Source organism: Armigeres subalbatus, chromosome 1 (assembly GCF_024139115.2).
Source record: "Armigeres subalbatus isolate Guangzhou_Male chromosome 1, GZ_Asu_2, whole genome shotgun sequence".
Taxonomy (NCBI): Eukaryota; Metazoa; Arthropoda; class Insecta; order Diptera; family Culicidae; genus Armigeres; species Armigeres subalbatus.
In genome coordinates, this window is record NC_085139.1 from 91,244,958 (window position 1) to 91,266,701 (window position 21,744).

The window sequence follows — 21,744 nt, forward strand, 5'->3', positions numbered from 1 at the left end:
ACCTATTTTTCGGACACCTAACCTTAATCGATTCACACGCAACAAGTTGCATTCGACGCAGAATCCTGTCCCATTGTTTCCTATTGAAAATTGGCCAGATCGGACTATGGGATCGGAAGTTATGGCCGAAACACCATTTTAGCCTTTTATACGAAAAGGCTGTATGTTCGCTCAAAAACCAAACTTTTACAGAAGGCCTGGAGACCCATAGTGTTATATACCAATCGATTCAGCTCGACGAACTGAGATGATGTCTCTGTCTCTCCCACTTCATACGGGAGTTTGGCGGAAAAACGGTCATGAGATTCATATCATAACAAATATTGCCCTCCGCTCGCGTGATGGGAATGACATTTTCGTTTTCTTTTGTGTAGTCGGAGCTTCAGTTCAACTAACATCCAAAAAGTGATATCCTTAAAATATATGACTGGGTGAAATAAAACAGGGTTATGTACGTCAAAAAGATTGGAAAAGGAAACAAAAATGTCGAAATTCTTATTAGCATATTGTAGATCAAGCTGAAAACCGAACCGAGGTCCCGCGAAATCGCATTTCCGGATGTTGCAACTGCATCGCGAGTAGTGCGCAACTGTGCCATAGTCAGGCACCACTCGCGATGCAGTTGCGACATCCGGAAATGGACAAAATATGATTTTCGGTTTTCAACTGGATCTACAATATCTTGCCATAAATAATCTGATTTTCATAGAACGGACAAAGAAATTTGTCTTTTTACTCCTAGCCACTAGCTCATCATTTTCAAGCACACACATTTTACGAAGGTCGAGAAAGGCATCATCACCGCTAGGTGGATTAATCTGGGTTTTTGAGCTTTTCAGCGCTTTTCGGAACGATTTCCTTAGGTGGCCCATATTTCCCCGATCACCCCTACAAGAATGAGTGTGAGCGAAGATTACGATTTCGTATGTTTACTTCGATCTTTTCTAGCAGATCTGGACAATCAATATGGCCTTGAAGCAAATCTCCAATAAAACAGGCTTTTGCAACATTACGCCTAGCATTAAGTGTTTCCAAGTTTATAAGCATGCAACGGTTCTCATATCTTGGTAAATTATAGGAATCTTGCCAATTGAGAAATCGGAGTGCAAAGCGGATGAACTTGCGCTGAATTGATTCGATCCGTTGAGTATCATTTTGATAATATGGTGCCCAGACTGCTGAAGAATATTTCAATATAGGACGGACTAATGAACAGTACAATGCAAAGCGAGAGATAAACCCTAGTTGTGATAAGGCTTTGGACACAACATACGATATACACCCGATTCTTTTTTTACACGGATTATTTTCACACGGATTTTTTTTACACGGCTTTTTTTACACGGATTCTCGAAATAACACGGATTTTTTTTGCACGGTTTCTCGAAATAGCACGGATTTTTTTTTACACGGTTTCTCGAAATAACACGGATTATTTTTACACGGATTTATTTTTACACGGAACGCATCCCCCATATTAACAAAGAGCCAATGACTTTTTTTACACATTTTTTGCACGGCTTTTTTTACACGGTTTCTTGAAATAACACGGATTTTTTTTGCACGGATTCTCCAAATAACACGGATTATTTTTACACGGTTTCTCGAAATAACACGGATTATTTTTACACGGATTTTTTTCACACGGCACGCATCCCCCGTGTAAAAAAAGAATCGGGTGTATAATGCAGAGGCGTCGCGTCCGCATGTGCAACCTGTGCACTGCACATGTTGCAATTTTATCCCCAACATTTAAACTCTAGATAGATTTCTTGTCCTTCTAATCCAAGCATGTATTTGAATTATGTGCATTTGAAAGATGTTTCATGCAAATTTTACTGTTAGATACATAAACGGAAAATATGCATGTTTTTTTTATAGGCGGCATGTGATGTGAGGCAACCAAATGCTGCGATGGGGACGCGTTATAGTTTTCTCTACGATACCGAAGCGACCCACCGACACCACATGTTGTATCAACACGGAACTTTCAGCCGAGAACGCTTTGTCATGCATCATACACGCATTATTTTGTATGTGTGGATCATCTGCTCTAACCGCAATCGGCGATGTATAGGTAGTCAAAGCGTTCCTCGCAGGCAGTGCACGGTTTGGTGCCTATCGAGAACCGCTTCAAACAGCGCATGCGCGATTTGGTGAAGAGAGAGCAATCGGAACAAAATCGAAAGAGAAGAGTGAAGCGCGAGCATTTCTGCTTCCTCAAAGCGTTCCATGACGAAAGTTTCGCTTTGTATAAGCAACGCGAAGCAAAAGCGCTTTTGATATTTTTTGATGTTAAATAGGATGGCCCGGTTACACATCCACTAATCCTGACGACAATGTACTGTCCGATAATACTAACGCGACATTAGCTCAATTTAAACAGAAATTGTCATCTGCTAATAAGCGCAATAAAACCTGTTTACAAATACGCCTATTATATTAGACATTGAAGTATCCTACAATATTAACATATTGTAAACACTAAACAGACATTTCATCTTCTGATGAAAATCTATATTGTCGCAGAATTAGCGAATATGCAACATTTTTAAAGAAATTTATTTTTAAAGGTTTTTTTTCGAGAAATTCAATATATTTAGTTAGGGAGGGGGTAAGTCAAATGTCAATGGTCCACACGAATTTATGAAATTTTTTATGAGCAAATTTCCATGCTGATGGACGGAAAACTTCTCGACATCTGTTCAGTCCAGAATATTGATCAAAGATATAAATTGTAAATAGAATAATTATTAATTGAGAAGAGTAAGGTCTATGAACTTCATTGTTCTCTTTATTGTACAGATTTTATTTTTCTGATATGACATGTTAATTACAAATTATTATTAGAGCCTTTGCATGATTGATATATTTATTTTATTATTATTTTATTATTTTACGAATAACTCAAATTAGAATTGAAAGTGCCAGCTTAATAATTTCCGAATAGATATATTGCTTATTTGACACATTGGAAACGATTCTGATGATAGTAATTTTTAAATTTACTTAAATCACATTGAAGCTTAGTTAAGTTTGAGTTAATTCAGAAAATAAGAAGTAGCTAAGAACCACTTAGATGCAACAAAAAAAGCAAACATATTGAGAAACGCGCTGGAAAATTATTTGTTTATCATTTCAGGTCCCTTTTATGAGTTTTTCTCGAAATATTAAAATAGTGCACAGGTTGAAGAATTGATCACGCGACGCCTCTGGTATAATGTTTAAAAGTCAATTTGCAGTCTAACATAATGCCTAAATCTGTTACAGTCGTTTAACGTTTGATGCTTCTTCTTCTTCTTATTGGCATTACATCCCCACACTGGGACAGAGCCGCCTCGCAGCTAAGTGTTCATTAAGCACTTCCACAGTTATTAACTGCGAGGTTTTCTAAGCCAGGTTACCATTTTTGCATTCGTATATCATGAGGCTAACACGATGATACTTTTATGCCCAAGGGAAGTCGAGACAATTTCCAATCCGAAAATTGCCTAGACCGACACCGGGAATCGAACCCATCCACCCTCAGCATGGTCTTGCTTTGTAGCCGCGCGTCTTACCGCACGGCTAAGGAGGACCCTGTATATTTAAATAAAAAAAACGCCAACAATAGCAGCCTAGCAATGTTTTATGCAAATGCAGGGCTGTTACAAACTGAGTAAATTTCAATCCGCGAAATTCGTGACTATCAAAAAGGAATCCGCGACAGCAAAAACAAAACCATGACAAACAAAAATGAGTACTTAAAAGCACATCAAAATAAAACTACGCCCGAAATAAAAATTGAAATTTTGTTTTCTACGCAATAATGTACTGCATGATAACGTAGAACTAGGATCCTTGCATTCCTAATATCCCAATCAACTACAGGCTTCTTGACAGTTAATTTGAGGGTTTGTATCTAGTATCTAGTGTGAAACAACTGTTAGCCACTCCGAACTAATGATCGCTTGGAATTTACACACTCGAACTGTCATCGATGCGATTTGTAGTATTGCGGATCTCTTTAAAATTTTCCATTTTGCGGATTCCGCAAAGTTCTACCGCAGCTATCAAAGTTCTACCGCCAGCATGCACATCTTCAATACACTGAAACAAAAACGTGGTAATTGGCGTTGTCATCGTAAAATGCCATGCTAAATAACAGAGAAAAGTATGAAGTGACAGCTGCGGTAGTTTGAAAATTGAATCGGAAAAAGGAAAATTTCTCTGGAACAGCAATACCTAAGTAGATTGTTCAGATCAGATGGCGTTTAGTCACACGTCCATCACAATTTGGTTAAGGTCACTCCTCACGGAAACGGAGTGGTGTGCGAAAACGCGAGCACTTTGAAACTTGGATTCCATTAGTGGCCTTAATGAAGCATACTTTCTTGTGCTGGTCATATTATTCCGTTCTTTACCCTCATTTTACAAAATCCTGAAGAGCTGTAATTAAAAATTCGTTGACTAATATGAAACTCAGGGGAGCGAATTATTTTGTAACTCGACCCTTCTTAACTGATTCTGAAAAGAAATTCTTCACTTTTTTGGTTATTTTTGATGCAATTGAGGTTAGGGATGGATAAACAGTGTTGATTATGTGCTTTTAGAAGTTTTTGCTACTCGAAATACCACAAACCTGCGAAATGGGAATTAAAATTGGGATGCATTTTTTTTTCAAACGGCATTTTCTCAATGTTTGCGTTATTGATGTAAGCCCTTTTCACATGTTAAGCGAGATATCACATAGATAGAAAGCTTTTGCCAGTCGTACGATTCATAATGAAGAACCTGAAGCGCTGCCAGAAGTCAAATTTAAAGCTTTGCACCATGACAAATTTTTTGAAATAATTCCCTCCTTAGTACGCTCACTCGTTCTCCGCGCGCGCGGAGAACCAGCGTAAGCGTTGCCAGCTTACTTCGTTTCCTCACATCGCATGCGAAGCAGATACGTTTAGATCAAGGAGTCTTAGTAAAGTCTAGCTCATTGCGTTTAGATGCAAGTTCTGCTATGGTGCGTAGCGCAGGAGGAGTCCAACCCGTTCGACACGCTCCGAGAACAATCAACGACGCGACGTAGACTCTGTCAGAGTGTCGGGCTTTGCCGAAAGGCACACCGCGCACGTTTTCGTTCATACTTCGATGATTGGGAACGGTTTGTTTTTCTTTTTTCTCCTGATAAATATGCATCAAACACAATTCAGCATCAAGAACAATATTAAATTAATGTTTGAGTTTTTAGAAGAGACGTCAAATAATTTTTTTTACGAACAAATAAAAACCCTTAAACATAGAGAAAAAGGTGTAGTTTTCACTAAATTTGAAAAATTAAATAACTGGAAAACATTTCAGCTTCTAAATGTAACTCATTGGTCGTCACAATCTGGGTTCGCATCAAATGATGATACTAATAATGGTTAATAAAATTTCTTTCATAACAGAAAATATGTGAGAATTTAAGGGTCTGTCTCATTTGGAAAATTAAACTTAAAAGTGAGAGTTTGAAAATTATAAAATCATCCAACAAAATATAGCCCGGCTTTTTGTTTTTGCTCTGCCCGTACTCGCGAACAAAGCAAGCGCCAGAAAAATGCAGGCAGTAGGTTCGCGCGAGTGTGGCATTTTTGGTAGACCCAATTACACTCTTTTCTTACTCGTGAAGCGAGTATTTCCACCACTGACCAAAGTCCACGAGACGCCCCTGAGCCGAAATGTACGCACTAATAATTGACGCAGGACATGTTCGGAAGACTGGATTGTTGATTCCGGAGCTAGTTCTCATATAACGTGAAGTCGTAAAATCTTTGATGAAATGGTTCCCGCGACCGGAAACGTTGAACTAGCTGGTGGACGGAATCTTACAGTTGAGGGATCTGGCAGCGGAGTTATCAAGTATCAAGTACCGATGAGAATGATAACTTAAACACGATACGTTTGAATGGAGTACTCTACATGTCAAAGTTAACCGCAAATCTGTTGTCGGTTCCTGTTCACACTACAAGAACAGCTGAATTGAAATTCAAGGAAACGCTGTAGGTTTATACCGCGTTAAGCAATGTAGTGATCACGCTTGTGCCTCCAACAGTGAAGTTCATCGAGGAGACTGTCAACAACGGCGTTTTGGGCATCGTGATGCCGAAGCTTTATCTGAGATTTTGCGGAAAAGCCTTGTCAACGGAATGAATCTATGGATGTTATTCACTCTGACGTATATGGACCGTTGGAAGTTAACTCAGTGAGTGGGGAAGGCTACATCCTTACACTCGTAGATAATTACAGCCGATACTGCACGATTTTCCTGTTGGAGTGTAAGTCTGAAGTACCAAGCAAAATAATATAATTTTTGGCATACGTGAAAACACAATTTGGACGGTACCCCAAGCGGATCAGATCCGACCGTGGAGACGATTACTCAAGCAAGCGGTTGATGACATATTACGAGAGAAAGGGATTCATGCTGGACATTCACCGTAGCAAAATGGAGTAGCGGAAAGACGGAACAGATGTATTACAGAAATGTGTCGTTGTATGTTAATTGATTCCAAATATCCAACACGGTACTGGCCAGAAGCAGCAAATACAGCGGTATATCTGCAGAACCTTTTACCAACCAGAACGATCTCTGATGTCACTCCACGAGGCTTGCTGGTGGTGGGGTAAGAAACCTGACGTTAAGTATCTCAGAGTTTTTGGGTATAAAGCTTTTGTTCACATCCCTAAAGAAAAACGACGGAAGTTGGATGAGAAGTCGAGGCAAATGACATTTGTTGGGCATTCAAGCAACCACAAAGCGAACCGGTTCGTCGATGATGCCACAAATCAACTGGTGATCAGCCGTAATGCAAGATTCGTTGAAGAAGAACACATCCTAGCTAGTGAAGATGTTTCGATACTGGAGGAAACTGTCGAAAATGCGTTACAACCGTTGCTACCTTTGAAACAACTGCCGACGATACAAGACTTCAAGCAATTTGGGGAAAAGCATCGAATCACAAACCTACGACGAAGCTTGTTCTAGTGATGATAGTAAATGGTGGAAATCAGATGGATGCAGAGTTCATGTCACTAATGCAGAATTCAACATGGGAATACACAACGTAATACCTGCAGGCAAGAAGGCCATCGGATGCTGGTGGTTGTTTAAGCGCAAGCTGGATGAATGTGGCCGAATTTCTCGATACAAGGCAAGATTAGTTGTTCAAGGCTTCATACAGAAGTTTGGCATCAACTGTGACCAAGTTTTTGCTTCAGTTGCAAGGCATACTACTTTGCGGATGCTGCTTACTGTTGCTGCTCGTCGAAAATTATTGGTAAAGCACGTGGATTTCAAAAATGCATATCTCAATGGTGTACTATCTGAAGACGTCTCCATGAAGCAACGTAAAGGATATGAGACAGGCAATTCTGATACAGTTTGCCATCTGAATCGCAGTTTATATGGCTGGGTACGTTTGGAACAAAACCATTGATAAGTTTTTCAAACGGCTCGGCTTTGTTCTATCAAATTCCGATGCCTGTTTATAAATTGCCGATGAAAATCAGCAAACGTTTGTACTACTATCAGTACTGGAAAAGGTCGTGATCGTCGGCAATCGTGAAAGGATGTTTTAATAGATATATGCGAAGAATAGTGGCTAGTGGATAAATAAATCATGTTCATTTAATTCACCGAGGTGAAAGTGTCAATAAACACAAAAATAAAGCAGATATGGTACACTTTCATGCCCGGCCAGGGAAATTTTTTTTTTTTAGATTTTTGTATCATGCCATTCATGCTTCGTGTTTCTATAGATATTGAAAGGGACAGATATGTAAACATCGCGTGATATTTTTTATAGAACATGAGAAATTGCAGTACTGGTTGCAATACTCCTCAATTCTGTACTCTATATGCGAAGTCAGCATTTCGCATTTTGATAAACTTCATTCGTGGAGAAAAAGATCATAGTTGACATGAATAAAAAAAACCTCACGATTTTCACAACTCATTTGGCACTTCTTTGCTGCATATTTCCCAAACTTTATGTATTGCTACCAGATTCACATTTTATTTGGTTGATAATAATAGTAGGTACATTTTTTTTTCATTTTGCACTTTTTTACAAACGGCATTGCAAAAATAGTGATTTTAGAGACCATTTTCCAAAAAATTGTAATTTTAGTGACTTTTGTATGCAAATAGTGACTTTCTAGTGACTAGACTCAAAATAGTGACCAAGTCACTAAAATGTGACTCGCTACCAGGCCTGCCGTTTACTTTAGGTACCCAACTGTCCAGGGGCAGAGAATCGAGGCAGCCTTGTAGCGGAAAGGCAGTACCCCAGAAATGTCGATTGCAAAATTCCAATCATCCCGTTCGCCCTTCAGTATGCCTTCTTGCTCGTGTAATCTAGGAGTACGATCTTCAGCGTTCACTCCATCCAGCAGGTTATCATCTTCGCCGTACCGGCTCCAGATAGTGGATGATGGCACACACGAATTCGGCGCCACCTAACCACGGATGTTCTCACGTTGGCGTCGTCGTCGTCGGTCAACGATGGAAGGCGTGTTGGTGTGCTGGTGGTGAGGTGCCACACCAGAAAGTAACATCCGCCGTGCATAGACAGACAGGTTGCGCCTTGAACGGAACTCAGATGCTAATTTACGATCGCGAAACGAATGGGTGTGAGTGTGCGTATTTTTGCGCTACTCTCGCTCGAAGGCAAATCTCTACACCAGGGATGCCAGACGTGAAGAATAGACTTCATTTTGAAGACAATTTTGATTTTGTTTTTAAGAAAAATAAAATTATTTTTTAAATAATTGGACGGATTTAAATAATTGGGACCCCTCTGAGGATTCGTTTGATATCCCGTCCGGGATTCGTTTTAATCCCCTCCCGAGATTTGTTTAGAATGCCTTTCGGGTTTTGTTCCGAATCCCTTCCAGGATTCGTTTGGAATTCCGTCCAAGACTCGTTTAAAACTTTTCCCGGAATTCGTTTAGAATCTTTTCGGAATTTGATCGGAATCCCTCCCAGGATTTGTGTGATATCCCGTTCGGGATTCTTTTGAAATCCCTTCCGGGATTAGTTTAGAATCCCTTCCAGGATTCGTTTAGAATCCCTTCCGGGATTCGTTTAGAATCCCTTCCGGGATTCGTTTAGAATCCCTTCCGGGAATCGTGTAGAATCCCTTCCGAGATTCATTTAGAATCCCTTCCAAGATTCGTTTGGAATCCCTTCCGGCATTCGTTTAGAATTCCTTCCGGGATCGTTTAGAATCCTTCCGGTAATCATTTAGAATCCCTTCAAGATTCGTTTAGAATCCCTTCCGGGAATCGTTTAGAATTCCTTCCGGCATTCGTTTAGAATCCCTTCCGGGATTCGTTTAGAATCCTTCAAGATTCGTTTAGAATCCTTCCGAGATTCGTTTAGAATCCTTCCGGGATTCGTTTAGAATCCTTCCGGTAATCGTTTAGAATCCTTCCAGATTCGTTTAGAATCCCTTCCGGGATTCGTTTAGAATCCCTTCCGGGATTCGTTTAGAATCCCTTCCGGGATTCGTTTAGAATCCCTTCCGGGATTCGTTTAGAATCCCTTCCGGGTTTTGTTTAGAATCCCTTTCGAGATTTGTTTGGAATCCCTTCAAAACTTTGTTTAGATTTTCGTTCAAGATTCGTTTGATATGTTCGTCCGGGGTTTGTTTGAAATCCCTTTCGGGATTCGTTTCGAATCCCTTCCGAGATTTGTTTGGAATTCCTTTCAAGATTCGTTTGGAATTTCATCAAGATTCGTTTGGAATTCTTTCCGGAATTAGTTTTGAATCCTTTCCGAAATTTGTTTGGGACCCCTTCCAGCATTCGTTTGGTATTCCGTCAGGGATTCGTTTCGAATCCCTTCCGGTATTTGTTTGGAATCCCTTCCACGATTCGTTCGAAATTCTTCCAGGAATTCGTTTAGAATCTTTTCGGAATTTGATCGGAATCCCTCCCAGGATTTGTGTGATATCCCTTCCAGGATTCGTTTATATTCCCCTCCGGAATTCGTTTAGAATCCCTTCCGGGATTCGTTTAGAATCCCTTCCGGCATTCGTTTAGAATCCCTTCCGGCATTCGTTTAGAATCCCTTCCGGCATTCGTTTAGAATCCCTTCCGGCATTCGTTTAGAATCCCTTCCGGCATTCGTTTAGAATCCCTTCCGGGATTGGTTAAGAATCCCTTCCGGGATTCGTTTAGATTCCCCTCCGGGATTCGTTTAGAATCCCTTCCGAGATTCGTTTAGTATCCCTTCCGGGATTCGTTTAGAATCCCTTCCAGGATTCGTTTAGAATCCCTTCCGACATTCGTTTAGAATCCCTTCCGACATTCGTTTAGAATCCCTTCCGACATTCGTTCAGAATCCCTTCCGGCATTCGTTTAGAATCCCTTCCGGGATTCGTTTAGAATCTCTTCCGGGATTCGTTTAGAATCTCTTCCGGGATTCATTTAGAATCCCTTGCGAGATTCGTTTAGGATTCCTTCCGGCATTCGTTTAGAATCCCTTCCGACATTCGTTTAGAATCCCTTCCGACATTCGTTTAGAATCCCTTCCGGCATTCGTTTAGAATCCCTTCCGGAATTCGTTTAGAATCCCTTCCGGGATTCGTTTAGAATCCCTTCCGGGATTCGTTTAGAATCCCTTCCGGAATGCGTTTAGAATCTCTTTCGGGATTCGTTTAGAATCCCTTCAGTTCGTTTAGAATCCTTCCGGGATTCGTTTAGAATCCCTTCCAAGATTCGTTTAGAATCCCTTCCGGCATTCGTTTAGAATCCCTTCCGGGATTCGTTTAGAATCCCTTCCGGGATTCGTTTAGAATCCCTTCCGGGAATCGTTTAGAATCCCTTCCGGGAATCGTTTAGAATCCCTTCCGGGAATCGTTTAGAATCCCTTCCGGCATTCGTTTAGAATCCCTTCCGGCATTCGTTTAGAATCCCTTCCGGGATTCGTTTAGAATCCCTTCCGGGATTAGTTTAGAATCCCTTCCGGGATTCGTTTAGAATCCCTTCCGGGATTCGTTTAGAATCCCTTCCGGGATTCGTTTAGATTCCCCTCCGTGATTCGTTTAGAATCCCTTCCGGCATTCGTTTAGAATCCCTTCCGGGAATCGTTTAGAATCCCTTCCAAAAATCGTTTAGAATCCCTTCCTAAAATCGTTTAGAATCCCTTCCGGGATTCGTTTAGAATCCCTTCCGGGATTCGTTTAGAATCCCTTCCGGGATTCGTTTAGAATCCCTTCCGGGATTCGTTTAGAATCCCTTCCGGGTTTTGTTTGGAATCCCTTCCGGGATTCGTTTAGAATCCCTTCCGGCATTCGTTTAGAATCCCTTCCGGCATTCGTTTAGAATCCCTTCCGGGATTGGTTAAGAATCCCTTCTTGGATTCGTTTAGAATCCCTTCCGGGATTCGTTTAAAATCCCTTCCGGGATTCGTTTAGAATCCCTTCCGGGATTCGTTTAGAATCCCTTCCGGGATTCGTTTAGAATCCCTTCCGAGATTCGTTTAGAATCCCTTCCGAGATTCGTTTAGAATCCCTTCCGGGATTCGTTTAGAATCCTTCCGGGATTCGTTTAGAATCCTTCCGGGATTCGTTTAGAATCCTTCCGGGATTCGTTTAGAATCCTTCGGGTTTTGTTTAGAATTCCTTCCGGGATTCGTTTAGAATCCTTCCGGCATTCGTTCAGAATCTCTTCCGGGATTCGTTTGGGATCCTTCCGGGATTCGTTTAGAATCCTTCCGGGATTCGTTTAGAATCCTTCCGGTAATCGTTTAGAATCCCTTCCAAGATTCGTTTAGAATCCCTTCGGGAATCGTTCAGAATCCCTTCCGGCATTCGTTTAGAATCCTTCCGGCATTCGTTTAGAATACCTTCCGGCATTCGTTTAGAATCCTTCCGGCATTCGTTTAGAATCCTTCCGGGATTCGTTTAGAATCCTTCCGGCATTCGTTTAGAATCCCTTCCGGTAATCGTTTAGAATCCTTCCAAGATTCGTTTAGAATCCTTCCGAGATTCGTTTAGAATCCCTTCTGGGTTTTGTTTAGAATCCGTTCCAGGATTAGTTTAGAAACCTTCCGGGATTCGTTTAAATTCCTTCCGGGTTTCTTCTAGAATTCCTTCCGGGATTCGTTTAGAATCCCTTCGGGTTTCTTTTGGAATTCCTTCCGGGATTCGTTTAGAATCCCTTCCGGGATTCGTTTAGAATCCTTCCAGATTCGTTTAGAATCCCTTCCGGCATTCGTTTAGAATCCTTCGAGATTCGTTTGAATCCTTCCGGGATTCGTTTAGAATCCTTCCGAGATTCGTTTAGAATCCTTCCGGATTCGTTTAGAATCCTTCAAGATTCGTTTAGGAATACCTTCCGGCATTCGTTTAGAATACCTTCCGGCATTCGTTTAGAATCCTTCCGGCATTCGTTTAGAATCCTTCGAGATTCGTTTAGAATCCCTTCCGGGATTCGTTTAGAATCCTTCCGAGATTCGTTTAGAATCCTTCCGGGATTCGTTTAGAATCCTTCAAGATTCGTTTAGAATCCTTCCGGCATTCGTTTAGAATCCTTCCGGATTCGTTTAGAATCCTTCCGGGATTCGTTTAGAATCCCTTCCGGTAATCGTTTAGAATCCCTTCCGGTAATCGTTTAGAATCCCTTCCGGGAATCGTTTAGAATCCCTTCCGGCATTCGTTTAGAATCCCTCCCGGCATTCGTTTAGCATCCCTTCCGGGATTCGTTTAGAATCCCTTCCGGGATTCGTTTAGAATCCCTTCCGGGATTCGTTTAGAATCCCTTCCGAGATTCGTTTAGAATCCTTCCGAGATTCGTTTAGAATCCTTCCGTGATTCGTTTAGAATCCTTCCGGCATTCGTTTAGAATCCTTCCGAGATTCGTTTAGAATCCCTTCCGGTAATCGTTTAGAATCCTTCCAAGATTCGTTTAGAATCCTTCCGAATCGTTTAGAATCCTTCCGGGAATCGTTTAGAATCATATCCGGGATTAGTTTAGAATCCCTTCCGGGATTCGTTTAGAATCCTTCCCGGGATTCGTTTAGAATCCCTTCCGGGATTCGTTTAGAATCCCTTCCGGGATTCGTTTAGAATCCCTTCCGGGATTCGTTTAGAATCCCTTCCGGGATTCGTTTAGAATCCCTTCCGGGATTCGTTTAGAATCCCTTCCGGGATTCGTTTAGAATCCCTTCCGGGATTCGTTTAGAATCTCTTCCGGGATTCGTTTAGAATCCCTTCCGGGATTGGTTAAGAATCCCTTCCGGGATTCGTTTAGAATCCCTTCCGGGATTCGTTTAGAATCCCTTCCGGGATTCGTTTAGAATCCCTTCCGGGATTCGTTTAGAATCCCTTCCGGGATTCGTTTAGAATCCCTTCCGGGATTCGTTTAGAATCCCTTCCGGGTTTTGTTTGGAATCCCTTCCGGCATTCGTTTAGAATCCCTTCCGGCATTCGTTTAGAATCTCTTCCGGTAATCGTTTAGAATCCCTTCCGGGATTCGTTTAGAATCCCTTCCGGGATTCGTTTAGAATCCCTTCCGGTAATCGTTTAGAATCCCTTCCAAGATTCGTTTAGAATCCCTTCCGGGAATCGTTTAGAATCCCTTCCGGCATTCGTTTAGAATCCCTTCCGGCATTCGTTTAGAATCCCTTCCGGCATTCGTTTAGAATCCCTTCCGGCATTCGTTTAGAATCCCTTCCGGGATTCGTTTAGAATCCCTTCCGGCATTCGTTTAGAATCCCTTCCGGGAATCGTTTAGAATCCCTTCCAAGATTCGTTTAGAATCCCTTCCGAGATTCGTTTAGAATCCCTTCTGGGTTTTGTTTAGAATCCGTTCCAGGATTAGTTTAGAAACCCTTCCGGGATTCGTTTAGAATCCCTTCCGGGTTTCTTTTGGAATTCCTTCCGGGATTCGTTTAGAATCCCTTCCGGGTTTCTTTTGGAATCCCTTCCGGGATTCGTTTAGAATCCCTTCCGGGATTCGTTTAGAATCCCTTCCGGGATTCGTATAGAATCCCTTCCGGCATTCGTTTAGAATCCCTTCCGGCATTCGTTTAGAATCCCTTCCGGGATTCGTTTAGATTCCCTTCCGGGATTCGTTCAGAATCCCTTCCGGGATTCGTTTAGAATCCCTTCCAAGATTCGTTTAGAATCCTTCCGGGAATCGTATAGAATCCCTTCCGGGATTCGTTTAGAATCCCTTCCGGGCATCGTTTAGAATTCCCTTCGGGATTCGTTTAGAATCCTTCCGGTAATCGTTTAGAATCCCTTCCGGTAATCGTTTAGAATCCCTTCCAAGATTCGTTTAGAATCCCTTCCGGTAATCGTTTAGAATCCCTTCCGGCATTCGTTTAGAATCCCTTCCGTGATTCGTTTAGAATCCCTTCCGGCATTCGTTTAGAATCCCTTCCGGGATTCGTTTAGAATCCCTTCCGGGATTCGTTTAGAATCCCTTCCGGTAATCTTTTAGAATCCCTTCCGGTAATCGTTTAGAATCCCTTCCAAGATTCGTTTAGAATCCCTTCCGGGATTCGTTTAGAATCCCTTCCGGAATTCGTTTAGAATCCCTTCCGGGATTCGTTTAGAATCCCTTCCGGGATTCGTTTAGAATCCCTTCCGGAATGCGTTTAGAATCTCTTTCGGGATTCGTTTAGAATCCCTTCCGGGATTCGTTTAGAATCTCTTCCGGGATTCGTTTAGAATCTCTTCTGGGATTCGTTTAGAATCCCTTCCGGGATTCGTTTAGAATTTCTTCCGGGATTCGTTTAGAATCTCTTCCGGGATTCGTTTAGAATCTCTTCTGGGATTCGTTTAGAATCCCTTCCGAGATTCATTTAGAATCCCTTCCGGGATTCATTTAGAATCCCTTGCGAGATTCGTTTAGGATTCCTTCCGGCATTCGTTTAGAATCCCTTCCGACATTCGTTTAGAATCCCTTCCGACATTCGTTTAGAATCCTTCAGGATTCGTTTAGAATCCTCCGGAGTTCGTTTAGAATCCCTTCCGGGATTCGTTTAGAATCCCTTCCGGGTTTTGTTTAGAATTCCTTCCGGGATTCGTTTAGAATCCCTTCCGGTAATCGTTTAGAATCCCTTCCGAGATTCGTTTAGAATCCCTTCTGGGTTTTGTTTAGAATTCGTTCCAGGATTCGTTTAGAATCCCTTCCGGGATTCGTTTAGAATCCCTTCCGGGATTCGTTTAGAATCCCTTCCGGGATTCGTTTAGAATCCCTTCCGGGATTCGTTTAGAATCCCTTCCGGGATTCGTTTAGAATCCCTTCCGGGATTCGTTTAGAATCCCTTCCGAGATTCGTTTAGAATCCCTTCCGGGATTCGTTTAGAATTCCTTCCGGAATTCGTTTAGAATCCTTCCGGGATTCGTTTAGAATCCTTCCGGTAATCGTTTAGAATCCCTTCCAAGATTCGTTTAGAATCCCTTCCGGGAATCGTTTAGAATCCTTCCGGGATTCGTTTAGAATCCTTCAGGATTCGTTTAGAATCCTTCCGATTCGTTTAGAATCCCTTCAGGATTCGTTTAGAATCCTTCAGGATTCGTTTAGAATCCTTCCGTTCGTTGAGAATCCTTCCGGGATTCGTTTGGGATCCCTTCCGGGATTCGTTTAGAATCCTTCCGGGTTTTGTTTGGAATCCCTTCCAGGATTCGTTTAGAATCCCTTCCGGGATTCGTTTAGAATCCCTTCCGGGTTTTGTTTGGAATCCCTTCCGGGATTCGTTTAGATTCCCTTCCGGGATTCGTTTAGATTCCCTTCCGGGATTCGTTTAGGATCCCTTCCGGGATTCGTTTGAAATCCCTTCCGGGATTCGTTTAGAATCCCTTCCGGTAATCGTTTAGAATCCTTCCAAGATTCGTTTAGAATCCCTTCCGGGAATCGTTCAGAATCCTTCCGGCATTCGTTTAGAATCCCTTCCGGCATTCGTTTAGAATACCTTCCGGCATTCGTTTCAGAATCCTTCCGGCATTCGTTTAGAATCCTTCCGGTAATCGTTTAGAATCCCTTCCAAGATTCGTTTAGAATCCCTTCCGAGATTCGTTTAGAACCCTTCTGGGTTTTGATTAGAATCCGTTCCAGGATTAGTTTAGAAACCCTTCCAGGATTCGTTTAGAATTCCTTCCAGGTTTCTTCTAGAATTCCTTCCGGGATTCGTTTAGAATCCTTCCGGGTTTCTTTTGAATTCCTTCCGATTCGTTTAGAATCCCTTCGAGATCGTTTAGAATCCTTCCGAGATTCGTTTAAAATCCCTTCCGGGATTCGTTTAGAATCCCTTCCGAGATTCGTTTAGAATCCCTTCCGAGATTCGTTTAGAATCCCTTCCAAGATTCGTTTAGAATCCCTTCCGGCCTTCGTTTAGAATCCCTTCCGGGATTCGTTTAGAATCCTTCCGGGATTCGTTTAGAATCCTTCCGGGATTCGTTTAGAATCCTTCCGGGATTCGTTTAGAATCCTTCCGGGATTCGTTTAGAATCCTTCCGGGATTCGTTTAGAATCCTTCCGGGATTCGTTTAGAATCCCTTCCGGTAATCGTTTAGAATCCCTTCCAAGATTCGTTTAGAATCCCTTCCGGTAATCGTTTAGAATCCCTTCCGGCATTCGTTTAGAATCCCTGCCGTGATTCGTTTAGAATCCCTTCCGGCATTCGTTTAGAATCCCTTCCGGGATTCGTTTAGAATCCTTCCGGGATTCGTTTAGAATCCTTCCGGTAATCTTTTAGAATCCTTCCGGTAATCGTTTGAATCCTTCCAAGATTCGTTTAGAATCCTTCCTGAATCGTTTAGAATCCTTCGGGATTCGTTTAGAATTCCTTCCGGGATTCGTTTAGAATCCTTCCGGGATTCGTTGAGAATCCCTTCCGGGATCTCGTTTAGGATCTCTTCCGATTCGTTTGAATCCTTCCGGGATTCGTTTAGAATCCTTCCGGGATTCGTTTAGAATCCCTTCCGATTCGTTTAAAATCCTTCCGGGATTCGTTTAGAATCCCTTCTGGGATTCGTTTAGAATCCCTTCCGGGATTTGGTTTAGAATCCTTCCGGGATTCGTTTAGAATCCTTCCGGGATTCGTTTAGAATCCTTCCGGGATCGTTTAGAATCCTTCCGGTTTCGTTTAGAATCCCTTCCGGATTCGTTTAGAATCCTTCCGGGATTCGTTTAGAATCCTTCCGGGATTCGTTTAGAATCCTTCCGGGATTCGTTTAGAATCCTTCCGGGTTTTGTTTAGGAATTCCTTCCGGGATTCGTTTAGAATCCTTCCGGCATTCGTTTAGAATCCTTCCGGTAATCGTTTAGAATCCTTCCGAGATTCGTTTAGAATCCCTTCTGGGATTCGTTTAGAATCCTTCCGGGATTCGTTTAGAATCCTTCCGGGATTCGTTTAGAATCCTTCCGGGATTCGTTTAGAATCCTTCCGGGATTCGTTTAGAATCCTTCCGGGATTCGTTTAGAATCCTTCCGGGATTCGTTTAGAATCCTTCCGGGATTCGTTTAGAATCCTTCCGGGATTCGTTTAGAATCCTTCCGGGATTCGTTTAGAATCCTTCCGGGATTCGTTTAGAATCCCTTCCGAGATTCGTTTAGAATCCCTTCCGGTAATCGTTTAGAATCCCTTCCAAGATTCGTTTAGAATCCCTTCCGGAATCGTTTAGAATCCTTCCGGGATTCGTTTAGAATCCTTCCGGGATTCGTTTAGAATCCTTCCGGGATTCGTTTAGAATCCTTCCGGGATTCGTTTAGAATCCCTTCCGGGGTTCGTTGAGAATCCTTTCCGGGATTCGTTAAGGATCCCTTCCGGGATTCGTTAAGGATCCCTTCCGGGATTCGTTTAGAATCCTTCCGGGATTCGTTTAGAATCCTTCCGGGTTTTGTTTAGAATTCCTTCCGGGATTCGTTTAGAATCCTTCCGGCATTCGTTTAGAATCTCTTCCGGGATTCGTTCAGAAATCCTCCCGGGATTCGTTTAGAATTCCTCCCGAGATTCGTTTAGATTCCCTACCGGGATTAGTTTAGAATCCCTTCCGAGATTCGTTTAAAATCCCTTCCGGGATTCGTTTAGAATCCCTCCCGGTATTCGTTTAGAATCCCTTCCGGGATTCGTTTAGAATCCTTCCGGGATTCGTTTAGAATCCTTCCGGGATTCGTTTAGAATCCTTCCGGGATTCGTTTAGAATCCTTCCGGGATTCGTTTAGAATCCTTCCGGGATTCGTTTAGAATCCTTCCGGGATTCGTTTTCGAATCCTTTCAGGATTCGTTCAGAATTCTTCCGAGATTCGTTTAGAATCCCTTCTGGGTTTGTTTAGAATCCGTTCCAGGATTGGTTTGAAACCCTTCCGGGATTCGTTTAGAATCCTTCCGGGTTTCTTTTGGAATTCCTTCCGGGATTCGTTTAGAATCCCTTCCGGGATTCGTTTAGAATCCCTTCCGAGATTCGTTTAGAATCCCTTCCGGCATTCGTTTAGAATCCCTTCCGAGATTCGTTTAGAATCCCTTCCGGCATTCGTTTAGAATCCCTTCCGAGATTCGTTTAGAATCCCTTCCGAGATTCGTTTAGAATCCCTTCCGGGATTCGTTTAGAATCCTTTCCGGGAATTGTTTAGAGTCCTTTCCGGGAATCGTTTGGAATCCCTCCTGGGATATATTTTGGGATAGCTCTCAGGATTCGTTAGAAATCCCTCCTAGAATCTGCCATCCAGGATTCGTTTTGGAATTTCTTCTGGAATTCGCCTTGATTCGTTTGGAATACCGTCCAAGAAGGGGCCCTCCTTAGCCGTGTGGTCAGACGCGCGGCTACAAAGCAAGACCATGCTGAGGGTGGCTGGGTTCGATTTCCGGTGCCGGTCTAGGCAATTTTCGGATTGGAAATTGTATCGACTTCCCTGGGCATAAAAGTATCATCGTGCTAGCCTGCTAGCAAAAATGGTAACCTGGCTTAGAAACCTCGCAGTTAATAACTGTGGAAGTGCTTAATGAACACTAAGCTGCGAGGCGGCTCTGTCCTAGTGTGGGGATGTAATGCCAATAAGAAGAAGAAGAAGAAGAAGAAGAAGAAGAACCGCCCAAGAATCCCTCCCGGAATTTGTTTAAAATCTCTCTTTGGATTCGTTTGAAATTGATTCCAGGGTTTGCTAGACATTCCGTCCGGAATTTATCCTTTCCAAGGATAGTTTGGAATTCCGGGATCCAACTAAATTCCTCTCCAGGATTCGACGAAAATCTCTTCCGGAATTCAATGGGAATTCCGTCAGGGGTTCGCTCGGATTCTTTCTCCGAATTCCAGGATTCTTTTGGAAACCCGCCCGGAACTCGTTTGGAATCCCTTCCAAGATTCGTTTGGATTTCTTCCGTTATTCGATTTAAAGCTCCTCCAACTTCCAAGATTCAAATGGAACCTTGTAAAGATAATTAAATTCCACTCAGAACTTTATGTTTAGTTTTGTCGGAATTCGATTCGGATTTTTTCCAGGATTTGTAGTCAATTGAATGTAATTCCAGACGAATTATTTTGGTAATTGATCAAGCCATTTTTAGTTATATAAACATCAAGCTTCTGAAATGCAATTGCACTCCCAAATTTCATCAAGTCAGGGAAATATCGAGTCGATATAGGTACACAATATGTGAATAACAAAAAGTAATAAAGAAGTCAAAAACGGCTTGAACATAGATCTTGACAATCTTTTGAAGAACCAGATCCGAAAAAAATAGGAAGTTAAATTTATTTTACATGGTGGGGCAAATTGAATGGCTAAATGTTTTTCAATTGCTAATCGTTAAGTTATTTTGAAATGTGAAATATTATAAAGATCATTATAATATTGATTCAACCTGGCATCCCTGTCTACATTTCTATGTTTCTTTCTGTCCGTACAATCTGTCACTCGACATCCTTACCAAACATTATTTTGCCGTCTTTTGTTTAACCAACCATTCAAACTAAAATCGCAAATATCTATAAAAAATAATCTAAACTCACCTTCGATTCAATATTCGACCCTCTCACCGCTTAATCCTCTAGGAGAGAGCAAAACTATTGGTCCAAGTTTGCAGCTAAATCCAATTTTCACCACCCCGTACCGATCGCGGAGAAAATATTGATTCCGACACACAAGCACACAAGATAGGGAGGAACTCACTCGCGCGAGACGGTCACCGAAAGATACCTATATTTATCGATAAAAAAAATATGACTGGCTTCTAAAGATACACGTCCCGTCCGAAGGCAACCTCCTTCGCACTTCCGGTCTCGGCCCCCTTTCGTTTGCTTCTCACCGTCGTAACAGTAGTCGCTGCGGCCACAATCGATGATGCTCTACAGCCGGTGGAAACTGCCGGCGGAGTGCCGATCCCACCCAGATTCCGAGAATATCTGCACCGCGGGTCAGTTCCGTACCGTCAGGCCGTGTTCCAGCAGTAATGACACGGTGCGAAAAAAAAGAAACTCGCCCCGAGAGCAATTTTCTTCCGCTACTTTGGCTGCAGCCACTTCTTCTTCCTTCTGTGGCCGCTACGGCTAGTAGTTGTAGTCGACAGTGAGCTCCACTTTTTTTTTTCTTTTCTTCCTTTGCAGTCGTCGTCACCGTTTTTCTTCACCTTTTCAGCATCCTTGTATTACTCTTACTGGGAATCGGATCCCAAATTTCTCGCACTCCGGCGGAACCTAACCGAAAAGGATTCTTGCACAACCGCGGGTCCACCTAGCAAGGTAACGGCACTTCCAACCTTTTTCGCTGCTCACTCATCCGACACTGTCATCACTCTCGCGGATCCCGCAGAAGAAAAATCTATCCGCCGCGGCACCCCGACATTCGATTGCAACTTGAGCAGAAGGGAATCGCCTTTTCGACCGTAGCTACTTTCCCCACTTTGTCTGCGGAAAATTCGCACCAACAACCGCGATCGAACACCAAACTAGTGAGAAATTTTCGCACGTCGAATTTTACTGTAACTGGTTCGCGTTGCTTTTTTTCCGCTCGGCTTGCGTAAAAATTTTCTTTTCCCAAAGATCACTCACGAAAAAATATCAGCACACCGCGCACTGCTCTGTCGAATCGACACCTCGCAAGAAGAATCTGCTCGCTTCTTTTGCACTGGCATTTTTTTTTCTCTCGGCCGCACGATATCCTCAGTTCGGCACTGGTTAGTGTGACAGTTTCGGGAAAGGTCTCTTTCGCACCCGTTGACAAGCGGGTCAAAAAGTGTCAACGCAAAATTTTAAACTGCTTGTTTTTCACTCACTCCTTCAGAATTTCTGTTGTTCCATTCTGTGCGGTTGGTAGCAATGATGCAAGATGGCAGCCCCAACTGCATACACGAATAACATTCGAAAAAGACCTCAACCCGAAAAGTTTGCATCCCTCGTAATTCACAGACAATCAAACTTAGCTCTACCCTCTATTTACCAACTCAATAGGTCATTGCGCGCGGCAAACCTAACCTCACTATTTTGACAGGTACTGGTCCTGTTATTTACGTTTCGGACTTAGAATTTTTTTGATCCAAATTAATTCTGCATATTTCACGAGTTGGGACATTCCGTACATTCCGCATTCAAATATTGGTAATTATCGATAAGCTATAGGTAATTAACGATCAGAAAATCAAATAATGATAGAAGTATCTCAAAATTAAAATAAAGTCGTCTGTAAACAACAGGACCAGTACCTGTCAAAAGTCGTGTGTGACGTCACTGTGCAATGGAGTATACCAAATTTTTAAAACGTTTGCTTTTGTAAAGAAAG

General features: G+C 42.4%; 1 protein-coding gene across 3 annotated transcripts in view; it reads right to left on the minus strand.

The window, feature by feature from the left end:
• LOC134202216 (serine/threonine-protein phosphatase 2A 56 kDa regulatory subunit epsilon isoform) overlaps nucleotides 1–21,118 on the minus strand; it is a 224,599-nt gene extending 203,481 nt beyond the window's left edge. The window contains exon 1 of one of the 3 annotated variants that reach the window (XM_062677289.1): nucleotides 21,018–21,118. The gene's annotated coding sequence lies outside the window, so the exon portion shown is untranslated. Of the gene's footprint in view, nucleotides 1–20,275 lie in introns of all 3 variants that reach the window. The other 2 variants (XM_062677271.1, XM_062677267.1) reach the window with 2 other exon arrangements.
• Nucleotides 21,119–21,744: the final 626 nt, after the last annotated feature.